The sequence below is a fragment of the Eptatretus burgeri genome, chromosome 9 (assembly GCF_056783735.1).
Source record: "Eptatretus burgeri isolate ZD-2024b chromosome 9, Ebu_testis_v1, whole genome shotgun sequence".
NCBI lineage: Eukaryota > Metazoa > Chordata > Myxini > Myxiniformes > Myxinidae > Eptatretus > Eptatretus burgeri.
Genome location: NC_140969.1, coordinates 20,223,951 through 20,250,559, shown reverse-complemented (window position 1 = coordinate 20,250,559; position 26,609 = coordinate 20,223,951). Strand labels below are relative to the sequence as shown.

The 26,609-nt window shown below is 43.7% G+C and overlaps 1 long non-coding RNA gene across 1 annotated transcript; it reads left to right on the top strand.

Annotated features, from left to right (window-relative positions):
• Positions 1-5: 5 nt before the first annotated feature.
• On the top strand, positions 6-26,609 carry LOC147019659 (uncharacterized). Its single transcript, XR_015061474.1, has 2 exons — positions 6-239; positions 26,409-26,609. It is a non-coding gene; the product is annotated as an uncharacterized LOC147019659 (long non-coding RNA).

Genomic DNA, 26,609 nt, shown 5'->3' with positions numbered 1-26,609 from the left:
AAAAACAACATCACGTGTTACGTCTATCCCCGAGTTAGGCCAGAGCTGGGATTGCAGCCAGTTCAGGCCAAAAATCACTGGGAACGACAAAGCACTCATTTGTGGCCAAAGGACTCCTTGGTGTGCCAAAATACCCGTACGTGCCTGCAGATATACGGTATGCATCATACAGCAGTGCATATCATCTGCTTGGGGGGAAAAATGATGGCCGAGGCTATTGAGTGCATCAACTCGATACAGTAAGTGCTATTTGCTTTTTTAATTTACTCCTGGATACTTTTAACAGGTGTCAAAAGATGTGGCACTCTTCATTGAATTGTCATGTACAAATGGTGAAACATCAACCGCAAGTTGTTTGGTTGCTGTTTAACTATTTACAATGCATGGACAGGGAATAACGATTGTCATAGATTTCGATACTATGAATTATTAACGAATGACCACAACACCAAAACATGAGTCCTGAAGACACACACACACACACACACACACACACACACACACACACACACACACACACACACACACACACACACACACACTTATATTTTTACTGTGCGTAAACTCACACTCGCAATTCTGACACCTCGACAAACCCATCTTTGCTACACCCCAAGTCCTCATCCTTCCCCTCCCAACCCACTCAAGTCTTCCACACCCCTCCCCCATCCAATCCCCACAGAAAGTCCTCAACCCCCACCCCCTTCCAAAGCTGTTCCATCCTTACTCACACACTCCTCCCGCTCAAAAAAGCAAACGGGCATTCCCATGCCGAAAGGTTTAAAGAGGTTTAAAGGCGTATAAATAAAATTAATTCTGGGTTTTACCACCATTTTTACCCAGTAGCTATTACACCAGCCTATCTAACATGCAGCATTAATTATTCATGCCTGTTGTTTGTGTCCTTTATGACATCCTTAAAAAACAGTACATTTCCTGTTTGGAATGATTTTCAATTTTGTTTCACTGCAAGGCAGACAGAGAGGGTAAAAAAAAAAATAAAATCATATTCTTCTCTGCACATGTGTGATTGGGACGGATTCAGGGACAAAGTACTGTAATATGGAAAACCTGTCTTTATAATCATGATCCAAATCATGTTCAGAATATAACGTTTGATTTAAATACGTTGTTCCTCAATCATAAACTGATACGATGGACAGACAGATAGACGGATGGACTGATGGACATGAAGCAATTGCTTAACCCTGCTTTTCGCTTTGCGTGCCTGGGGTAAATGATGTGCATAACAAATTTGGTTGATTCATTTTCTAATTGTGGTCTAATATGTGTTTTATATGTTTTGGATGGCATTGACCTTTACCTTTGACTAATTTTGACAACATTTTCAACACATATACTACACATACACACAAATAAGCTGTGTAAGTTTCAGTCTGATATCTTGAAAAATTCCTGAGGTTTGGCAATAATATAATCACAAACTCGGGTCCCTCTTGAATGACCAGTCCTGAGGCCACCGGACACAGATAACTCCATGCACTGGCAGGTTGCTAAGCAACCACGAACGCCGATTAGCAAGGCCAATCCGGGCAGGGTTACACTACTTCACGTGATACCTTACCTGTGGACGGCTGGTCAATTAGGGTCACATGCCCTCAGCACACACTCGGATTACTGCTGAGCATTACAGTGAGTGTGCGCTGGCTAACAAAGCAAATTATTGGGGCAGAACTTCCCATCAAACTACACTTGTACACTGTGTCAGACCAATAAAGGAAAAGATAACCAACACAGATTGGAAATCACAACAAACATTGGAAATAACAACAAACACACAAGCAAGCAACCATTTAATTTCAAGTATTTACAAGCAAGAAATAAAAAAGGCACATAAGAGCAGATTTAGCCATAACATATATTATTTTTATTCAATCTCATTTACACATAAGGCTTGGCTATCATTCACTCAAGGGAGAAGAATAAAACACAAAGAACTTGAAAATAAAATGAAAGTAAAGTATGGGGAGAAAAAAAGGCAGTCTTTTCTTTTCTCTCTCACCTCACACAGCCCAAATATACAAGAGAATGCAGAGGAAAATGGATGGGGAGGATGGGTAGTGGCATTGTGGTGCAATGGGATGTGCAGCGGTGTTCCTGAGGTGCCCAAACCTGGTGTCTCAGATATGCGAGTTATGTATGCGACTCGCCGTAATCTGTTTCAGCTTCGTCCTTCTCAGGCCCCCGTCGATGAGGTGCTGCCATTCACCCTTTTCGTCCTTTGTGGCTGACAGGATCGAGAGGGTGGGATGATGTTCATGGAAGAAGTGTTCTTTTCCACACAAGCTTGACACCAACTGCTCATGAAACCTTTCTTTCTTTACCCTCATATGCTTTTGTTCCTTCCCTCACGAGCCTTCTCCGTCTTTGAGTGTTCTGCTCATGAGCTCGTTTTGTCCCGGCTCGTGCGAGCCTGTCCCGTGCTTTCTACCTTCTCTTCTTCTTCACACCGCACTTTCTTCTCTCTTCCCACGAGTCTTCTCTCTCTCTCATTGGTCCACAGCTGATGGGGGCGGGTCCACGTCACTTGTGGAAAATGTCACGCCATTCTGAGGGAACTTTCAACGCATCCCCGGCCACTCCCTTCACGCACCAAAGGCCATGACGGAAGCCCCCTCCCCCACGCATGCAAAACTTCCACTTGCACAGTTCCGCACAGTACCACGCCCAGGAGAAGCACCGTCCCTCGCAGGCCACGACAAACACCAAGTGTCATGAATATGCACGTGAGAATGGGCATAGTCCCATACAGCGAAGGCCCGATAGATTAACGACCACAGACGGATCGAACGTGCCCAATTAAGCAATGCGCGAATGGAGGGATCACGGAGAGGGATTCCACCAGACCGAGGGATGACCGAACGACCGCGAGGCCGAAGGTCAGACCGATGAGGTGAAGGAGGGATTGTTGAAAGGATGTTTGATGAATGGGAGGTAATTGTTAGATTGAGAAAAGCAAGGGGGAAATGGACCGATGTGGAAAAGGATTGAGGGATTGTTGAATGTAACAGAGAGCTTGAACAGCATGATGGAGTGAAGGAAGAATGATTGAAGACAACAGAGGGATTGAACAGAACGATGGTGTGAAGGAAGAAAGATTGAAAGTAAGAGAGGGGGAGGGGGGAAGACATGAGACGGGACAAACACAACCTCGCCAACGCATGCCCCCCAAACAGCCCTTTGACAAGGGACCAAGGACCATCTATGCAAAGACTTATGAAATAACTGATCCTCGGGTCACCTACATGTCCACGTATGCTCTCCCCTTGGGGTAAGTTTTCCAAAACCATAACATTGTATACATATATATGTCAGCCGTTTGGTCATCCCTTAAAATAAGCCCTTAATATCACTCATCACCCAATTAATCAAGTCACACGTATACAGCATGTAGATTGATTAAAGTATGCACAGTATAAACAGGCCCTTCCCAGAGTCACGGTTTGTGTCACTATCAGTAACTGCAGACTGTGCAGGGTGAGGTTTTTTGTTTGTTTTTTATTTCCTACAAATTGGATCAGAATCTTCAGTTTGAAATTTACGAAATTCTCTGATATCCATCTCCAACATTACATAGACTTACTCCCATGAACACTCCAGCTATCATGAAGCAAGTCAGAGGCAGATTCTTACAAAAAAAATGCAAATTGCCCTCGGGGCATAAGACAAACAAAGTCACTCTGGGCTCCAACCAATAATGGACCATTTCATTATGGTCCCCAACCATTTCCCATATGGTCCCCAACCATTTCAATAAACTGATATACTGTATCAAGCTCGTGTCCATCCATCCATCCATTGGGATCATATCAGTAGTGATGGGCAATTCGTGGAATTTTGGAATCGATTTGATTGCGAGTACTTTTTTTGTTGTATTTTTTGAGGGTTTGGTTGGAAACTATTACAGATGACTGATGCTGAAAAGGGATTGTGGAGGGATGGGAGTGTTTTCTTTGAGTCATAAATCTTTGTTTTTAATTGGAAATAGCAGTAAAGAGTCGGGTTGAGGCTCATCAAGAATCATCCCTATTTTTACAGAAAACAATGTTTCAAAAAAAAAAAAAAACAATACAATGAAAAAAAAGCAATTGTAGCTCAATGGCAAATTTCAATTGTAACAAAAGTGCTTTGCAAACAATTATAAATCATTATTCTTGTTCAAGAACATCACCACATCCACATTTTTGGGGTTTATCATGTTCCTTTTTGCTGATGTCAACTCCCCTTCTTTGGGAAACACATGCTCAGCAGCAACAGAAGTTGTAGGATCACAAAGGTATTTTCTGGCCAGTTTGTGAAGCTTGGGAAATGATTCATTCACTCTCGACCAGAGCAGAGGATCACCAGCCCTCGGGATGTTATCTTCCTCCAAGTATCTCCGCATTTCAACAATGGCATCTGCCCGTGCCGATGGTGAAGCTTTTGCTTGTGTGATGTTGTCATCAAAACGGCCCCAAAGGTTCATCCTCACAGGGGTTTGGCAGCTTGTCGGTAGTTGTTGGTGGATCTTTTCAAAGTGAGGTTCTTTACTGATATGTGTTTCTTCTGTCTGTGCCATTTCATTGGTTCGTCTGTCCTTTGTCTTATCAATTGCATCGGCACCCGAGAATCCACAGTGACTCTTGAATCTGGGGTCAAGCAGCGTGGTTGCTGCAATTGTAAAATTGTCCTCCAGTTCAGTGAAACGTCTCATTTTCTTCTGAAGGTCCGGAACGAACGGATTCTTGTTTGACTGACTGTGGGACATCATTTCATGCATTGCCTTTGTCAAGGGCATGATCTTTGACCAGGCTGTGTGCTTTAAGGACTGACATTTCCACTGTTGCAGCCTCAAAAGGCCCCAGAACTTTAACGGCATCCTTCAAAATTTCCACATCTTCATCTCTCAAGTTCAACTGAATTTTACTGAGTAGACCAAGTTTCGTTAATACAGGGATATGTTGTTCGATGATACGTTTGAACATGTAATATGTAGAATTCCATCGAGTTTCGACGTCCTGGATCAGCTTTGTTGAAGCCATTGAGTTTTGACTTTGGATCTCAATCAATCTGTCCATGGCTTTCACGCTGTGATGGAAGTGGCTTAACAGAATTCTGACTTTTAGCTGCAGATTTTTGAGAGTTTCGCTTCCCTTAATTGCATCCTTGACAATTAGGTTCAGAGTATGATCATAACAAGCGAGATGACGCCATTTGAGGAGAGCAACAACAGCTACCATATTTGCAGCATTGTCTGTCACCGTGACATATATTCTTCTGGTAATATTCAAATCCTCAGCTATTTTTAAGAGCTCCTTTGATTAAATTATTGTCGTGGTCCCGGGGGCCAAACAGTTCTCTTGGAGACTTACAGCCGAGATTCGCAGAGATTATGGTGCACGTGGGAGGAAATGGCGGCAAAGGACGGAGGCACACGAGTTGTATTCAAACCCACAGCAGATACAGGGACACTAGTATATTAAATAAATATTGATTTAATAAACAGCAAATCAACAATTATAATGGAAATAAATCAAGACGTAATGTAGCCTAAATCAAATTTTGAGGCGTCTCCAGACAGACTTACACACAAACAAGGGGACAGAATAAAACAAAGAAAAATCCCTGCTTTATTTTGGCACTGACCTTCGGGTCCAGAAGTGAGTGTCAGACTGAAACTCACTTCTGGACCCAAAGCTCAGTGAACCCAAAGTGAACCTTCTGGACCCAAAGCTGAGTACTGAAACTTTCAGTATCTTGAAAGTCACCAAACTGCTTTGTCACTGTGCAGGAAGATGCACCCAAAATGGCGCGCAGCTGCTATCTGGGCAGGCAAATGTACAGGAGGTAATTCGAGCAGTGATACTCAACGCCAAGGCTCAGAGACCGCCGTGCAGCTTCTTGCATCGATCGTCCTCACCGACACCGCTGCTTTGCAGAATGGCACCTTCTCTTTCCCATGATGGCGCGACATGAGGCTTTGGCCCCACACGATTCAACCAAAAGTCAATGGCTCATGTCTTGCTCCATCACACGGGCAAATTCGCTTCAGCACAAACACAATAATCGTGCAGTCTTCCTCACTGCATCGAAGGGAAGCCAGCTGTAATACCCTTCTCTTTCGACCACCGAGCCTGCCTCTCTGGCTTCTGTCCAGCTCTGAGCCTTCATCTCGACTCCTTCTTGTCCTTCATCTCGACTCTTGCAAGTAACTTGCTTGTGCCGCTATATTGCAAACGAGATGCCTCAGGGGTGTGTTCCTTTTCAATTAATAGTTAATACATTAGCAGGCCACGTAATCCGAACATGCCCAACAGGTACGAAAAAATACATTTTCCCAAAGAAATGCATATTTCTCAGAAGTCGGAAGTCCTTGGAATCGACATCGATTCTGGTTCACTACTCGATTCCTTTCAATTCCAGGGTTGGAATCCAGAATCAAGAACTTTGGAATCGATTCGACCCACCACTACATCCTCTATACAGTGTCAGTGCTGCCTAAACAGTCTCCTGGGCTATTGGGCACAATCCTGGACGGGTCACCACTCCAACGCAGGATACCAGCAAGCTGGCACTCATTTTGCTGACCTCAGAAGGATGGCAGGCTGAGTCAACCCCAACTAGTATTAATTTAACAGCTGCACAGGATTTTAACTCAGGACCCAAGGATCTTCTTCCCCTATCACATCCATAGAGTAAGACTGGAAACAGCAAGGACCTGAAAACTCAGACTTTTGTCCTGCCACACAGGTACCGGCAGCGCCACACCCCATGATCCAGTGAATCCATGACTCCCCAGGCCCGACACAGACGTCTGTTGACCTTTGGCTCACAGCCAGGAGAGACATGAATATCACTGCCAAGGTAAGTGAATCTCTCCACGACCTCAACATCCTTGCCAAAAACGGGTACAGATAGGACAGCAGCATCCAAGATGTCATTGAAAGCCTGGATCTTAGTTTTGACCCAAGAAACCCATAATCCCCGTGGCCCCGACTCCTCATTCAGCACCGAGAGGGCCCCCAAAATGATATCTAGGGTGTCTGCAAAGATAACTGCAACATCTGAGAAATCAAGGTCAGAGATCTTGACATTCCCAAATGATGCACTGCAGCTTGATCTCTCCGATATCCTCCCAAGAATCCAGTCCATACAAGTGCTGAAAAGTGTGGGGGCCATAACACACCCCCGACGAACTCCAGTAACAACTGGAAATAAGTCAGAGATGGTACCACCACATCTCGCAGCACTCTCAGTACCAGAATATAGTTCAGACATCAGATTGATCAGTTTTGGTGGCACCCCACGAAGACCAAGAATCCTCCAGAGGGCATCCCGATTCACTGAATCAAACACTTTGCAGAGATCGATACTTGTTGCAAGCAGCCCCTGCTGAAACTCTCGTTTGCGTTTGGTGATTACCCGAAGAGCAAAGGTATGGTCAATCGTTGACCTCTTTGGTGTAAAGCCTGACTGCTCTGGACGCTGGTGCTGAAGCAGATGGTGGCGAACCCTATCAAGAATTATCCGAGCAAAGACCTTGCCCGGCACTGAGAGCATGGTCACCCCTCGGTAGTTGTTGCAGTCTTGGCGATCACCCTTCCCTTTCCCGAGAGGGACAACAAGGCCCTCTTCCAGTCAGTTGGGATGATGCCTGTGTTTCAGGCAGAGCACAGAACTGCATGCAACGACATGAGTGCAGCATTTCCAACAGCCTTGAGAAGTTCAGCATGGATGCCACAGATCCGTGGAGCTTTACCACATTTCAACCGGTTCACCACAGCCTCTATTTCCACCAACGAAGGTGGACCACAGTTGATTGGAGCATCAGCAATAGTGATAGTAACACCTCTGACATCCAATGCGACAGCTGGTGGATCAGCATGGTACAACCGCTCAAAGAAACCGGCCCAGGGAGCCTTCCCTTCGGACTCTGCCGTCAAGAGCCTACCATCCTCTGCTCTAACTGCAGTACACCGAGGGACAGGCTTGAAGGAACGCAATGCATGAATTCCCCTGTAAGGACGACGAGAATCCCTTGACGACAGGTGATGCTCTACCCCTCACAGATTCCTCGCACATAGGCCTCCTTGTCCACCCTAAGTGCACGTACAGTTTTATACCTCAGCTCTCTGAACAGCTCAGCTCTGCCATTCAGCCTGGCCCTGCGATTCTGGTCAATGGTGTCCAGTGTCCTTTGAGAGATGAAATTCTTCTTCGCCCCATGATGAGTTCCAAGACATCTGCCGGCAACATCAAGGACGGTGGTCTTGAAGGCACTCCACAACTCTTCAGGATCCCCCAAAGCACCCAGACCCCCCAAATCTCCATTCAGCCTGTTTAAAAACTCCTCAGCTGCCCTCTCATCCTTGAGCTTGCCAACATCCAGCCTATGCTGAGATGGTACCATGCTCCTGGATTGAAGCTGAAACTTCAGTTGCTACAACAAGCCTGTGATCAGTAGTGAGGAACTGAGCACCCCGGTAGACCCTGCAGTTCTGGATCATCCTCCAGCGACCATCAACGAGCACATGGTCAATCTCCTTTGCCACACAGCCAGCATTGGAATACCAAGTCCAGCGATGAGCTTGTGGGCACTGAAACCATGAACCGGCCACCCTAAGTCCATGACTTCTTGCAAAGTCAAGGAAATTAATGCTATTCTGGTTCACAGTTCCAGACCCATGGGGATCAACACATGTCTCATAACCATCCATATGACCAAAACTTTCATCACCCATGATGTACCAAAGATTGTTCACACCATTAAAAAAGTTGGGGTCTATGGGGTGGGGGTTGCCCCTCAAAATATGCATTTGTTTTCTTCTCAGAAACTACACACACAATTCCGATGAACCTTGACCACAACCTTTATCACCCGTGACATACTAAAGTTGTTGACGGCATAAAAAAAATATCCATAGGTATTTACTTTCTTCTCCGTTACATATATTGTGGATCATCCATGACTAGCAATGATTCCCTGGTTGTCTTATCCAGCCATTACCAAGTGAGTGCCCAGGTGTATCGCCCCTCTTTTTTGTCCTTTTTTGAAACTGCTTATTGCAAGCAATCTGTACAGAGATGGGGGACATTTTTCCCATACAGCCCCCACCGCACCCAGTTTAGTTATAATTTATGTCCTTCAATCCCAACAATTGTTTCCACTATTAATATCCGCAACTTTACATTAGTTTTATAATCAACTTTCCATTTATACTGTAGGCAGGGGGTTGGATATCTGATTCACAATGAGTCTACTTAGTGAGAAAGATACTCTCTGATCGAACTTAACAACCACAACGTATATGCAGACAGGACAGCCAGCTTTCTATCCCGATGCGTGGAACAGTATGTTCTGAGACACAGTGCCCCTTGCCAGCACTGCACCACTACTGACGACTGCATGGTGTAAATCAATCTTAAACGAGTCAGAGCTAAATGTGTGAACACTTCCCAAAATATTGATGACATTTGTATTAACATTGATTGATACGTGAAACCGTTTGGAGTCTTTCTTTGTTCAAGAGGCTTTCACAAAGGTTGCTGGTGTGTTCAATGCACATAATTTCTTTCACATGTCAGGAATCGATAGATCCCATGGTAAAAATATCGACAGATTACGTAGCGATGGAATGGTATAGATATAAAATAAAGGGAAATACAATGGAGGGTGGTGGAGCTCTGGTTAGGGATGGTAGGGGAGGAATAGAAAGAATGTTTGGAGGAGATGGCAGTACAGAAACTGGAGGATAATGATGGGAACGGGGCAGAGGAGGTGTAAAAGATTCCAAAAATTGGTGTATTTAATATCTAGACAGATATTTCAAAGTTTCTCTCGAATACAGTATTTCAAATTATTCTTTCTTGGACATTGATACAAGCTAGGCCAGTTAATTTGGCCAAAAGGCTTTTTTGCAGCCCAACAGCAAAGGTAAGTTAAAAAAGAAAAAAATCAGATCCATGATCTTATTGCTGCAGCGAGCCTCATTTAAGACCCTATTATCAATGATATGAAGGTGTGCAATGACGTGAAGCTAATATCTCCCCCAAACCATGACAGATGGGCCATTAAATGAACATGTTTGGTGATATATGTCATCCAGTCATCTTCCTGTCCGTTGTCAAATTGGTATCAGATCACCAGCTTCGTGTTGCTTAGAAGTTCTATCTTGTCTTGCTGCTACTGTTTTTGTTTTATGTTCCATTCATTGTTTTAAGAACAATACCTGGACTGGTCAGAAATTATGTCATGGCACTGGAACAAAGGACCTTGCTTGTTCTAAAGGCAATGCAAGGCAAAGTTCATATAATATTGCAAATATCTTATTCATGCATCAGCAATTCCCATCGGTGGATCCCAAGTTCATCGCTACATCCCATTCCCAAAGGAGTCAAACCCAGGACAAACAACTCAGATTTTCTGACTGAGCAAAACCAAAACGTCCATTCCAAAATAGTTTTTTTTTTATGTGTGTGTCATTGGACACAAATTGTTGGAACAAAGGCAGCCAAGAGAATCATTCATTAATTGTACCCTTCACCTGCCTGAACCGTGGTCATCTATTGATGACGTACTCAGAATTTAGATGAATTTCAATCCATACACCCCCACGTGACATGGTACCCAAGAGGTTCAGCTCACAGAATTACACGTCTGGCTGATATACTCTCAACTATCAAGTTAAATGTTCAGGGTACATTAAACATAGATATGACATTCATAATCCCAATGGGTGTGGATTCCATGACAGTAATGCCGAGTAGGAATCGTATCACCCTTCTATTGGATTACCACTAATTACTATAATACAGTATCTCGCCTGATGAGTTCCATTTGTAACTAAAGAAAAAAATTAACAGAAATATAAACATAGATCATTTACAGTCCATGTAAAAAAAAAAAAAAAATATATATATATATATATATGTATATATATATATATATATATATATATATATATATATATATATATACACACACATATATATATATATATATATATATATATATATATATATATATATATATATATATATATATAATTAGTTTTTCTTTTATTTTATAAGTTTATGTTTTGTGTCATCCGGATTATCGATCAATTTTTTTTGCAACAAAAACAAACAAACAAACAAAATAAAGCCATTGAACCTGGATCAAATGACGAACGTTTTACCAGATTGGATGTATTTATATCATTTGGCATCACCTTCAACTCGCCTGAACAAATATCATGACCTTCTCTCGGCAGTAGGTGGCGAGCGTGTAGCGAAAAGGATGCTCTCTCTACTCATCGCTTTTTCTGTGGATAAATCAATTTAAACAGAAAAAAAATACCTGATGAATTAGGTAATAGTGCTCCTCGTAGTATAAATGCATGAAAGGTTAAACAAAAACATACAATCGCATGATTGTGACGTCACAATATGTATTTTTTTTTAATTTACAATGAGCTAATTATCACTGAAAGGCTCATGTATGAGCTTGAACTTATAGGACATGCAGTACAAGGACGTTGAGAAGCATCGGTGTACCTTTACATCAATTCATTCATGTGCAGCGTGTGGCTGCAGGCTTGCATCGTTGCTGGTCGAGGCTCGGCTGTGCCACTGATGCGGTGGCCCCTGAAGGTTAGAGCATGAATTTGTAATATATTCAGGGTGCCTGTAATGTTCTGTTACCAATGGAAATTGGCTCTCCACCTCAAACAAGTTTTAATAGCACCAAGCTGGGGGTGTGTTCCATAACCAATCAGTTTGTAGAGCGCTCGCCAAGTGGCTTAAGCACTCAAGCAAGCACTCCACTGAAACAGTTGATAAAGAATGGCTGGCTTGGCAAGCCATAGCAAACTGGAAATGGCGCACACCGCTGGAAAGAGCACATCGGTCTGTGACCCTTCCCCTTCTTTGCCCTTCTGGGGGTCCTCCTTCCGCTTTTCCTTCACCCATGTCCATTCTTCATACAGCTGAGTGAGTTATCTCTCTTATCCAGGGTATCATATCGATCTCATGTTTTTTTCATAAAATTCCCAACATGCATTAACCTGATGTCAACAACCAACCAACCAAATAAAACTAATCTAAATGGGAGTACAACAGGCACGAGGAATGATATGAAGATACTGCATCACAATCCGCAACAACACAGTAACGGTGGCATCCATCCCAAAGAGCAGTGGGATGCTCTCTCTTTCTCCTGTTCCTTTTGTTATGTTGTTGCTTGATCCATTCAGTGTTCTAGCTCTTCCACAAGCATTGGCTTTGACTTTAAAAAACAAAAACCCAATGAGATGTTACACATCAATTTCTGCCCACCTCGTTGAAGAACAACACCTGTCTCTTTTACTGCGACAATCAAAGAGCACACATCCTTATGCACGAGAGGAAGAGGAAGCAGGACTTGAAGTAGGTGTTTTTTTTTTTTTTTTTTTTTTTTTGTATACCTTGTCGAGGCTCGTATGAGAGCTAACACTCAACGCACATCAAGGGGGGGGCATGAGACAGGAGGGGAGGGAGTGGGAAGGAAAAAATAGTGGGGAACAGAGACATTTAGAGATCTGTGGAAGGGAGAGGGATGGGATGAGGAACATGGGGACTAGAAGATGGACATTACAGGGACTTTCAGGAAGGAAAGCAGGGGATTTGAAGGAGGTGGGCTTGGGTGGATTATCGGGGGTAGAAAAGATTGAGGATTTGGATGGGGGATGATAAGAGGTGATGGTGAACAGCTGTTTTGAAGGTCTGAAAGGAAGAATGGGATTGAAGAGAGTGTGGGAGTTTATTCCAAAGGTGGGAAAAAAGAGGAATGAAAGAGTGAAGGTGAGCAGTGATTCGTGATTTTGGTAGTTTTACCAGAAGGGGGTTGTTGGCGGACCTTGAGCGCCCTGCAGAAATGTGGTGGGGACAAATCGCAGACAGAGCGGGGGGGGGGGCGAGGCTGGAGAGGAGACGGTAGAAGACAGAAAGACCACCGACCAACCTGCGGTGATTGAGTGAGAGGCCCAAAGACTCAGCTTCATTGCGGGAGATGCCGATGATCTTAAATGCCCTGGTTTCTACAGCGTGAAGCCGAGAAAGGTGGGAGGCAGGAGCACCAGCCCAGAGGGGAGAGCAGTACTCCATCAGGCTGCGGACAAAAGCTTTTAAAGTGGTCAGGAGCTCAGGTGGGCCGAGGAAGGACCTTGCACGACAGAGGATTCCCAGTCGGCGACTGGCTTTGGAGGCGAGGTTTGAAATGTGGCTTTCCCAGGAAAGGTCGTGGCAGATAGTGAGACCCAGAAGCTTGAAAGAAAGAGCTTCTTCCAGACGATTGTTGAGAAAGTGGATGGGGGGGTTTCTAAACGGTCCTTTCGGAGAGACATAGTGAGAGTGTGAGATTTGTCCGGATTGAAAGACATGTTCCACGTGTTGGACCAGTTTGTGATTTTATCCAGATCAGCAGTGAGCGAAGAAGCTGCTGCTTGCCGGTCTGAGGGATGACCGATCGTATGGCAGAGGGTGGAGTCATCAGCAAAGAGATATAGAGGATTTTCCAGAGAGTCGGAGAGATCATTGATGAAAACCAGAAAAAGAACAGGGCCCAGAACGCTACCTTGAGGAACTCCAGCCTGGACAGGAAGGGGGGATGAAAGAACTCCATTTAGGGCCACACGTTGACTGCGACAGGAGAGGAAGTCTGCGAGCCATGAGTGGAGATGGCCTTGGATACCATAGGAAGAGAGTTTGGTGAGCAGGGCAGGGTGCCAGACTGTGTCAAAAGCACGTGATATATCCAGGGATACGGCTCGGATTTCCTGTCTGGCATTGAGGGCTTCCATCCATTGTTGGGAGAGCAGAAGCAGCATATCCAGGGTAGAGTGACCTGGTCTGAAACCAAATTGATGATCAGAAATCAAGCCATTGGAGAAGAGGAAGGATTTGATGTCTGAAGCGATGATGGATTCCATAACCTTGCTGATGATTGGGAGAAGGCTGATTGGTCTGTAGTTGCAGGGATCTGTTTTTGCACCTTTTTTGTGCAGGGCAGTTATGTTTGCTGATTTCCAAGCAGATGGCAGATGGCCTTGAGCAAATGAGAGGGTGAATAAAACAGAGAGAGGGTGAGCAAGAGCAGAAGAGCAGGCTTTGAGGACACGTGGGCTGATGCCGTCTGGACTGGTTTCAGAATCTGAGTCGAGGTTTGACAGCAAGCTCTCTACCTTGTCAGGAGAAAAGGACACAGAGTCCAGGGACAGTTGGGTGCGACTGGGTAAGGTGAGTAGAGAAAGTGATGGGTTTTGGACACAAGATTTAGCTGCAAACACCGAGTTTAGGCATTCAGCTTTTTCACGTGCGGTATCAGCAGTGCTGCCATTGAGGTAAGGGAGGGGATGGAGGGGGAACATACACCAGAAACAGATTTCATTAGATGCCACCAGGATTTTGAGGAGGGAGAGAGGTTTGAGAGTTCAGACTTGAGATTAGAAAGATGGTGTTTTCTGGCTCTCCTGAGGGTAGATACACACTTGTTCCGAGCTTTATGGAAGGAACTGAGATTGCCCTCAGTTGGGTTTGCTTTCTATGAGGCAAAGGCAAGTTGTTTCAGGACAACTGCCTCACCACAAGCTTCAGTGAACCAAGTGCGGGAGGAAGGGTATGACAACTGAAGACGAGAGGGGATAAATCTGTGCATGAGGGAGAGCAAGTTTCTTTGAAAGAATTCCCAGGAAGAGTTGATGTTGGAGAAAGTAGAGATAGGAGACCAGTCTATAAGTTTGATGGCTGCTTGGAGACCCTGCCAGTCAGCTTGAGTGAAATGCCAGACTCGATGGTGGTGGTTCTCTGATAATAGCCAGAGAGATGTCCACTTTGACAAGGACGTGGTCAGAAGAACCGATTGGAGCGGAGAAAGAGCAGCAGATATTGTCAGGGAAATTTGTCAAAATCAGATCCAGAAGAGATGGAGTACCATTGGTTGAGATCCGGGTCGGGAAGTTAACCGATTGAATCAGTCCCAATGAGTCACAGAAAGCTTTTGCTGAGGTGCCATCACAGGTGAGAGAGGTACCCACACCTAGCCAACTGGCGTGATGACAATTGAAGTCACCACATATGAGGAAGAGAGAGTTTGGATGAGAAGATAGAAGTTGGTCCATGTTTTCAGATAGTGAGGTGCAGATGGAGTCATCACTGTTAGGTGGACGGTACAGTACGCATATAAACATGAGGTGGGAGTTGAGGGGAAGCAGTAGCCAGAGGTATTCCTGGGGGTGTGGGGGAGTGAGGAATCGAGTCTTTGATGAAGAGAAACTCCTCCACCAGGGCGAGGCTCAGGTCTGTCAAACCAGAGGAGGGAGTAACCAGGGAGAGATACTTGGGAGTCAGACACATCTTGGGGGATGAAAGTTTCTGTTAGGCAGATTATGTCTGGTTTGTCAGTGGCAATCTGTATGGAAAGATCTGAAAGTTTTGAGCGAAGGCCCCGGATATTTGAGGTCCATACTTTTAATGAGGAGGTAGGGGAGGAGGCTTTGGGTGCAGGGCATGGGGGGAGGGGAGGGTAGGACAAGGGACGAGGGGGGGGGAGGTAAGGAGTGTTGTTGAAAGAGTGTGGGGGATTGCAGAATAGCTAGGGGAGGGGGCTGAATGAGGAGGAGAAAAGGCTCTGTGGTGCTGGGGGAGAGGGGGAACGAGAGAGGGGGAAGAAGGCAGTTGAGGATTTGAGGAGGTGGAGTGAAGAGATGGAGGTGAGAGGGCAGTGGAAGGAGGCAGCTTTGTGGATGGGACGGGGCGCAACTTTGCGAAGGATGAGTGAGGGGGATGAATGCTGGGAGAAAGGTGAGGGGGGAGTTTTTGAGAGAGATGAGAGGGAGGCTTGGAGGGAGAAGAGTAGGATGGTTGCTTTGAGAGTGAGGGGTGAGAGGAGTGAGTTGGCACTAAAGTTGGAAAAAATAATGGTTGATGGAAAGTGAACATTCATAGCAAACGGGTTTTTTGAAGTTTTAGGTCAGTTATGCGATTAATCACATTTCTTGAGGGATGCAATAAAGGCGAATTCAGAGAATGGAGAGAAGAAACGCTGTTACAGTTGGATTTTTTAGGCAAGGTATGAAGGAAAGGTCGAATTGAGAGCAGTCTGTTAAAATAGCAGAAGAATAGTGCATTCTGATACAGTAAAGAGTACCACACATGTGAAAGAGGAAGATGAAGCATTATAAGAGATCGTTTTTGTTATTATTATTAATGTTTGAGAGAGTTTTCGACAGATTAGGTCATGGAAGTGTTGCATAAAAAAATCAAGGAAGAAGAGGAGGAAGAATAAGAGGAGATGAAGAAGAAGAAGAATCGGAGAAAGGTCACGGATTTTTTTTTTTAAGATAAGATAAGCAAGAGAGTGATTAGTTGGGATGGGGGACGTTAAGAAAGTGGGAAATATAGAAGTTGAAGATAATGAAGAGAAAAAACAAATAAACACGATCGTACACCGAGGGGAACAAAGGGTCGGCCTCAGGCCTCAAGGATAGGCCTCAAGCACCCAATAAGAACAAGTTTGACGAAATCTCACAAAATAGCACGATTTTTGAAACAAAACCGAACTAGGAACACAGTAACATGGAGGTGAGAAAATAAACAGTTAAAACGGGACAGATAACGACCGGAAACATAACTTTGAGATCATCAGCAGGGAGCCCCCAAGGAGACCTGCCAATGCTCCAAACCCAGAACAGGAAGTGTTCACTATAACACCGCTGTAACACACACAAAAAACAAAATCTTCCCTCTCAGGTATAGTGTGGGGTAATTGGTTCATCTCAGCAGTAAAGAAACAGTCAAGTTTTGAGCACAACTTTTTGCCTTCTCCAGCTTTTCTCAACTTCCGCTTTGATATGGAACCTATCCTTGCTGCTCTCAAGGGCTCAGCAAACTTTACCAGAAAAACATTGTTTCCCCAATGACTTTTTTTTGAGGGGATTGGGGGTGATTCAGTCTATGGTTGCCATAGTTATGCAAACTTAAAAAAAAGTCTTGTTAGGTGCAACAGCAATGGTATTCAAAATTTCTTCATATCTGTTTTCCAACCAAGGAACTGTTGTGTCAAAGATTCCGTTTCCATCCAATTAAAGAAAAAAACTTGCTCTTCCATGGGCCTCGCTCCAGGAAAGAAAGAATAGTGATAAAATGTTCAAGTAAAAGTTAAGTTAACATTTTACCCCTTCCTCCTCAGCCACACAAGCACCGACCATTTGCCAGGTCATGCGATTCCCTCCAGCAGCCCAAAATCGCCACCATCTTTTTCACTCTTCGTAGCTCTGAAGCTTCATAGGCCTCTGGTGTACTGTACATTTGAAGACTGACTATTTATCTATACTAATAAATGTCAATGTGTGTGTGTGTGTCCTCCATAACTCCAAAATCATGAATCCAAGCAGCCTGAAACTTCGCATGCCTACGAAGAGAACTCCAAGAAAGTACATGAGTGAAAATTGGGTGTTTGGGTTAATTAAAACACCCCTTTTGAAGATAATTAACGGCCTTATTTAACGAAATCCTTTATCAGGCGCATCCTCAGCCACCTCGCTCTTTTGCCTGATCTTCATACCGACGAATAGCTGTATTTATAATGGTCGAGTTGTTGATGTTTAAGTTCAGGCCTAGATGTTGGCGTCGCAGGTCGAACCTCGCTCGGATAGATGCAAGGCTACGCCGGTTTTTTTCTCATAAAGATGTCAAAATGAATTTTTTCATGGAAGTTATGCATTTCACCACATGCTTGATGTTATAAGCTGAGATTATAATATGATTGCACATGGATGCTTTAAACATCGTGTTTTACGACGTGGGAAAGGAATTTCTCCTGAGAATGTACTACGTAGCTGGTTTTTGATTCGAGCTTTAATTCAACTTCTGTTTTCACTTTTCACAGTCACTAAGGTAGCTGAACACCCGATTGTAGCAAGGTTTGTGAAAATCGGTTTTTTTTTTTTGTTTTTTTTTAAACGTTTTTACGTCGTGTTATGGATTTATATGTAAAGCAACATGAGCTGAGGAGCTTCCATATGATTCCAAGTGGCTTCATGACTTTGTCTTAAGTTTTATTCGATATCTGTTTTCACTTTTGGTAATTTTGCTAATGCAAGTTCAGACTCAAATCGAACAATTTCTGTGAAAATTCGTTGAAATTTGATGAATTTCGGTCATATAGTGATTTTGTATGGGGAATGTAATGCTTCTTGAATGTTCTAGCCTTGCTTAACTCTGATTTAATTTCTATTTTCACTTTTTTAGCTCATCTGGAACATAGTTCCGAGGAGCTTATGGGATGGCACGCTGTTCGCCCCTCAGTCCGTCCATCCACAAATACTTTCAACTGCTTTATGAAACTACACGGAGGATTTCGATTAAACTTCACCATAACGTTCATCACGGTGTATGCACCGAAGTTTTTTCATGGCATTAAAAAAATCTGGCCCGAAGGGAGTCTATGGGGGTTTCCCCCAAAATAAGTATTTGCTTTCTTCTCAGAATCTTCACATGCAATTCTGATTAAACTTGACCACAACCTTCATCATCTGTGACGTACCAAATTTTGTTCATGGCGTTAAAAAAAATCGTGGTCTGAAGGGGTCTACGTTGGGAGTAAATGGGGGGAGGGGGTTCCCCCTCCCCTCTCCCCCCAAAGAGATATTTGCTTTCTTCTCAAAAACGACACACACAATTCTGATGAAACTTGATGACAACCCTCATCACCCATGGTGTACCAAAGTTTTTTCATGACATTAGAAAAATCGTGCTCTTCAGGGATGTAAGAGGGGTTGCCCCCTATATAGGTATTTGCTTTCTTTTCCAAAACTACACGCACAATTCGATGAAACTTGACCACAACCTTCATCACCCATGATGTGCCAAAGTTTGTTCATGCCATTAAAAAATTCGAGGTCAAAAGGGGTCTACGGGGGTGCTGCCCCCCAAAATAGGTATTTGCTTTCTCCTCAGAAACTACACACACAATTCTAATGAAACTTCACCACAACCTTCATTACCCATAACTCGTGTGGGCCCGTACGTGCAGCTTCGTTCCTTCGCTCTCGTAAACGACGACTAGATGGGGGCATTGTTTTTATTAGATCGGACCAACCTTATCATAAATGGCCATAACTTGGGAAACACCTGGAAAACAGCTGAAACGGATGAAGAAGAACGACATCAAACCTTGAAAAGGCACATACTCAGGTCCCCAGTGTCAATTGTGACGTCATATCAAACGAAGAAGAAGAAGAATTGTGACGTCAATCATGCAAAAAAGAGGATTTGTGACGTCATTCGTGATGTCATAGCATCGTGTCCTCTCATTGGTTGGCAAATAAATGGCCGTAACTTGGGAACCACTTGTCCGATTAATATCAAACCTTGAAAAGGCGCATACTCAGGTCCCCAGCGTCAATTGTGATGTCATAGCAAATGAAGAAGAAGAAGAATTGTGACGCCCCTCTCTCTTGCCCGCTCTCTCCCCCCTCATTTCTCGCCCCCCTCCTCTCTCGCGCCTCTCTCTCGCCCCCACTCTCACCACCCCTCTCACACCCCTCTCTCCCACCCTCTCTCGCATCTCCTCTCTTGCCCCTCTCTCCCCTCTCTCCCCCTCCTCTCTCCCCCTCTCTCCACCTCCTCTCTCCCCCTCTCTTGAATTGTGATGCCCTCCTCTCTCTCGCCCCTCTCTCTCCCCCCTCCTCTCTCCCCCCTTCTTTCTCGTTCTCTCTCTGTAAATGTATTCACAAATGTCTACCAATCACAACAATTAATTCAAACGTTGGGGAAAAAACAGCTTTCAAACTCTTGGGAAACAGCTGTTTCCCTTGGGAAAATTCAAACCTTGGGATTAATTAATAATTTGAACAATCAATTCAAACTTTGGGGAAAAAAACCTTTCAAACCCTTGGGAAACAGCTGTTTCCCTTGGGAAAATTCAAACCTTGGGATTAATTAATAATTTGAAAAATTAATTCAAACCTTGGGAAAAAAACAGCTTTCAAACCTTGGGAAACACTTGGGAAACAGCTGAAACGGATGAAGAAGAACGATATCAAACCTTGAAAAGGCACATACTCAGGTCCCCAGCATCAATTGTGATGTTATATCAAACGAAGAAGAAGAAGAATTGTGCCGTCAATCGTGCAAAAAAATTTTTTGTGACGTCATTCGTGACGTCATAGCACCGTGTCCTGTTAACAGCTGAAACGGATGAAGAACGATATCAAACCTTGAAAATTACCCCCGTGTGGGGGTGACGGTCATCTCTATAATACCACAAGTTCTCAATGTTCAGTTCAGGTAACCGCGAAACAGTCCAAACTAACCGTTTAGATTGAAATAGTTCACAGAGATACACCAGGATAATACTACTAATAACATAATTACTAAATATGTATTGTTCATTTTGTACCCGGATTAACACATCAGAATCACCAGTATGTGCAAATACGTGGTTTTTCCGGTCCGTCCACTCTATGGGGACATTTCACTTCAGGTTGCAGAAAAAAACGAAAAAATAGGCTAAGCTCTCAGAGATTATGATAATCCTGTAGATTATTCTTCACTGATTATAATGCAACTTTCAGAATGAAAATTGGTCAAGTATTTATAGATATTGAGGTTTGAAAAATCGTAAGAGCGAGCAAATTCATTAATTACTAGTACGGGCCCGTAGAGGCTGGCCCATAGGTGAGTGCCAGTATGTGCAGTCCTCTCTCGCCCCCCTCTCTCGCCCCCTCTCTCGTCCCCCTCTCTCGCCTCCTCTCTCGCCCCCCACTCTCATACCCCCTCTCTCTCCCCCCCACTCTCATACCCCTCTCTCTCCTCCCTCTCTTGCCCCCCTCTATCTCCCCCTCTCTCCCCCTTAGTCTCACCCTTCCTCTCTCCCCCCTAGTCTCGCCCTTCCTCTCCCCCCTCCTCTCTCGCCCCTCTCTCTCGCCCCCACTCTCATCTGCCCCTCTCCCGTCCCCCTCTCTCGCAAATATTGGTCGACAGATAAATGGCCGTAACTTGGGAACCGCTCGTCCGATTAATATCAAAACTCGAAAAGGCACGTCCATGGGTCCCCAGCAATATTCGTGGCAATTTTCAATCAGATCAGACCGTCAATCATGCAAAAAATAAATAAATAAATAAATAAATAAAATAAACAAACATTAATTGTGACGTCATTCGTGACGTCATAGCACCGTGTCTTGCCATTGGTCGACAGATAAATGGCCGTAACTTGGGAACCGCTTATCCGATTAATATCAAACCTCGAAAAGGCACATACGCGGGTCCCCAGCAATATTCCTGTCAAGCTTCAATCAGATCGGACCGTTAATCGTGCAAAAATAAATAAATAAATAAATAAATAAATATTAATTGTGACGTCATTCATGATGTCATAGCACAGTGTCTTGTCATTGGTCGACAGATAAATGGCCGTAACTTGGGAACCGCTCGTCCGATTGACATCAAACCTCGAAAAGGCACATCTGCAGGTCCCCGGCAATATTCCTGGCAAGTTTCAATGAGATTGGACTGGCGGTCGTCGAGAAACGGCGGTCGCAGACAAACAGACAAACAGACAAACAGACAGACACACACACAGAGATTGCTGGAATTATAGATAGATTAATTCCACAGAAGTTTCGTGACACTGCACAAAGTAACCTGTCAGGTATGAAAAAAACATTTTGTATGCCAGATTCATTAATTATTAATTAATTAATTGTGGAATGTACTCATTGATATATTAATCAGAAAGCCCGAAGCATGTAGCATAATTTATCACTTATCCCCTCATCCGGGATCCGTGGCCTCGCCCCACAACCTGCAGCCCTATGTCCGCCGGTGATTATGTTAGATATCGACACGATCGAGAGGAGCCTGCGAATTATCCCTGCTGCTGCACTGAATTGATGCAATCGTTCGGCCAGAATATTCGTTGTCAAGATGTTGCGTGATTAAATCACCAAGACAGTCACTCGAATTTATACCGCCGACATACTTCTTAACAATCACCTTCGCCCGAGAAACCACAATCGATCTGAACCACGCTGGCCACTCCTCAGACGCCATGACCGGACGACTGCGCATTTCTACTACGCAGTTTGGTTAAAGATGACTCGGCATTTTGGCGCGCGCGCACGAAATTATATTTTGAAAATAAATGCCGACGTTTACATTTCGGGTTTTGAAACTTTTGCACCTTCGGCGGAAAATGTATAAATATAAAAGGCTAAAAATGTGTTTTATATTTATATTTCATTTCTCCTTCCTTCCTTCTTTGCGAATCGCATCGGCGTTTTTGGCCATCTTCCAGATCACGTGACGATCAAACGGGAAGGAAATTCAAAAATCTGTCCAGTTAGATACGAGATAATATTTTTTACTATCATAATCAATAAACAGTTGCCAAATATCTTGTAGAATGACAGACTAGATAGGTTTTGAAAATGGCGATTTTTAAAACTTACGTGACCTCGTCCCTGACCTTGAACGCGGACAAAAGTTATATCGTTGTGCAACACTCATCGACCTCTACCCACATACTAAGTTTCCTCAAGATTTTAAAGAAAAATTGTTGATGGACGTAAGAACGGACGGACATTTGGTCCGGCTTTATTAGGTCATCTCGGTAGAGATAACCTAAAAAGGCACAGACTCAGGTCCCCAGCGTCAATTGTGACGTCATATCAAACGAAGCAGAAGAAGAATTGTGACGTCAATCGTGCAAAAAACAAACAAACAAAAAACATTAATTGTGACGTCATTCGTGATGTCATAGCACCATGTCTTGTCATTGGTTGACACATAAATGGCCGTAACTTGGGAACCGCTTGTCCGATTAATATCAAACCTTGAAAAGGCACATCCTCAGGTCCCCAGCGATATTCCTGGCAAGTTGTGTGTGTGTGTTTGTTGTTTTTGTTTGTTTATTATCTTGCCAAAACGAAGTTTTTGCAAAATATGTTCGTCAGCTTGTATGTTTTTTGTTTTTTTTGTTGTAATCACATATAAAAAATTCTGTAGAGCACAGTTATCATTGGAAATTTTTGTAATTTCACATATCAGAGGCCTATAGAGGTCCCTTTCAGCGCATAAAATTTTGAAGGTCAAGGTCAAAGGTCAAGGTCACTTTGTCGCGAATCAGGGGAGTCGACGAAACCCTTATTTTTTGAGTAATTTTGATCGGATCGTCTTCAAACTTCATGGGAATATAGTTCATGGTCTGGCGCTCAGCTGATTAATTTTTGGTGGCGATTGGCCTTGACCTTCATTTGTTTTTTTTTGTCTGTAATCACGTATAAATCAATCTGCAGAGCACAGTTATCATTGGAAATTTTTGTAACTTCGCATATCAGAGGCCTATAGAGGTCCCTTTCAGTGCATAAAATTTTGAAGGTCAAGGTCACTTTGTCGCAAATCAGGGGAGTCGACGAAACCCTTATTTTTTGAGTAATTTTGATCGGATCGTCTTCAAACTTCATGGGAATATAGTTCATCGTCTGGCGCTTTGCTGATTGATTTTTGGTGGCGATTGGCCTTGATCTTCATGGTTAACGCCTAAGGTCAAACATATTTGACCCCAAGGTCAAATTTTCAAGTTTTAGGAACCATATCGTGTAGCACCTCAAATTGAACACCTTGATGAGTGCTTTCTACATATGTCAAGCTTGAGACATTATGATGTCATTTGGTGACGTTATGAGGCAAACGCATATTTTTCATGGTTACTCTGTAGAACGATTCTCATCGGAATCTCTCGTTGGCAGATATTCCTCAAGGAGTCGCTCCCGGTGGATAGCAGCTCTGTTCACCTCAGTGTAACCTTAAAAAAGTCACACGTGGTCACCTTTTGGCAAGATACGGGTCACCCTGCGGGTGACATTGGTTTATTTTATTTATTTATTTATTCATTATGTGTGTTTATATTCCTGGTATGAACCTACCAGTCAAGTTTCATCAAAATTGGTTGACTCCTCTGACCTCTAGAGCTGTCCATTACATACAAACAATCAGACAGATGGAAAACCTGAGACTAAGGGTAATCTAGCGACCACCCAACTAAGGGTCGTCTTGCGACCACCGAAAAAAGAAACAAACTGACCCAAACGCAATACCCTCTCCTTCGGCAAGGGTAACAAAAGTCTTACCTGTTACAAGACAAACGAGAATGGCACGTGGTGGAGCGTGTACCTCTGCCACGTAATGCCTGATCCACGAGAACATATCGGGCCCAATACATATTTGAAATATCATGCAATACAGTACTATATCGTTTTTAGCCCAATCTCACAATGTTGAAGAAGCACTTAAAAAACTTACCAGATCCGGATCTTCACCAAAATTGAACCAATTCTTCCTTGTCACACACCCAACCTGTCCACCAAGTTTCGTCCGAACCCGTCAACAACGTTTTGAGATATCGTGTTATTTTGTTTTTGGCCTGATCTCTCAATGGCGAAGAATCACTTTAAAAATTATCAGATCCGGATCTTCACCAAAATTGAACCAATTTGTCCTTGTCACACACCCAACCTGTCCAGAAAATTTCATCCGGACCCGTCCACAACGTTTTGAGATATCCTGTGCACAAACAGACAGAGAGGGGTGAAAACAACCTCTTTCAACTTCGGTGCCGGAGGCAACAAAAGTTTCACAAGGTCTAAAAACTTTACAACACAAACAACTGGAGGAATTACACTTAAAAAAAACTTTACAACACAAACATCTGGAGGAATTACACTTTTTTAAAAACAGCTTTACAAGTACTTGACAAAGCATACTGACTCATTCTGACACTGTATGCGTTTTCATTTTTCGTAAACCTGTCAACATTGTCACTGTTTTCGGTGTATGACCCAGTCCGGTTGGCTCAGACCAGACAGAAGAGACAGGCTGACCAGGATACCTCTTGGTGAGGGCTGGCATCATAATACCTCGCTTGAGGCTGGCGTTACCTGGTATAGAACTGAAAGTTACCTGGTATAGAACGCCTCCTCGTCCCTTGTGCGTTTGTTTCTATTTCATCGAAAGTGATGGATTCGTTCTTGTAAAAGTCTCCATTCTTAAAACTTGATGTACTTTCTTTTTACTGGTACGGGCCCGTAGGGGCGTGCCCGTAGGTGAGTGCCAGTATTTGCAGCCTCTCTCTCTCTCAAACCTCGAAAAGGCACATCTGCGGGTCCCCAGCAATATTCCTGGCAAGTTTCAATCGTGCAAAAGAAATAATAATAATAATAATAAATAAATAAACATTAATTGTGATGTCATTCGTGACGTCATAGCAACGTGTCCTGTCATTCGTCGACAGATAAATGGCCGTAACTTGGGAACTGCTCGTCCGATCAATATCAAACCTCGAAAAGGCACATCCGCGGGGCCCCGGCAATATTCCTGGCAAGTTTCAATGAGATCGGACCGTCAATCGTGCAAAAAATAAATAAATAAATAAATAAACATTAATTGTGACGTCATAGCACCGTGTCTTGTCATTGGTCGACAGATAAATGGCCATAACTTGGGAACCGCTCGTCCGATCGATATCAAACCTCGAAAAGGCAGATCCGCGGGTCCCCGGCAATATTCCTGGCAAGTTTCAATGAGATCGGACCGGCGGTCGTCGAGAAACTGCGGTCGCAGACAGACAGACAAACAGACAGGCAAACAGACAGACACACACAGAGATTGCTGGAATTATAGATAGATAAGGCTAAGATAAATTTGGGGCCCGAAGTTGTTCGATTTTTGGGGGAAAGAACGTGCTCAGAATCGCTTCGAGACATTAAAATGTTTATTTGCGCTCGAGCTGGAGCTTGCTACAAGCTTTTAATGTGAATGAAGGTAATTAAAATGATGATGTTGTTCAAAGATTTCTCGTTGACGAAACGCTCAGGAAATATGATGACGAAGTCCGCTGACAAAGGTTCGACAGGACGAGCACCAGGTGAAAGGTGAGTGTTGTAAACTCAGAGGAAAACACAACAGGTGAGATCCGGAATGGTGTTTCCAACGACGTCCTCCTTTCGTTGATATATAGACCAACCTTTCCGGTGCCGTTCCTTAAGATCACTCACGATGTTAGATGTACCAGGGTTATCGTATGTGTATGACTGTTACTGTTAGTCGTTCCTTATCAACGGTTTCCAATGGAGTGCGTGCTTGAGTGCTTAAGCCACTTTGCGAGCGCTTCACAACAAATCGCTTGCAATGGAACACACCCAAGTACTCTGAACTCATGCGTGGTCTTCATGATGACAACACGGCTGTTTAGAACAGAGACCATGAATCACGACTCTTTTATGTTACTTTTACAGCATTTACCTGTTGATCTTTAATCACAGTGTCCGGTAATGTTTCTGAAAATGCTGAATGTTCATTTTGACCTTGAAATTTGATGTTTCCACCTTTAGATCTGGCAAGTAACATCAGCCAAACATCGAATCACCATCAAAATGCGGAGAACATCGAGCAAGAGAAGAGATAGTGAAGATCGGGGAGAAGATGTTTAGTTTTGTTTTTAATTTTGTTGAATTTTTTTCATTTGAAAATTTAAAATAAAGTTTAAATCATTTAAAAATAAATTGAGTGGGTGTAGACTTTCTGTACACATG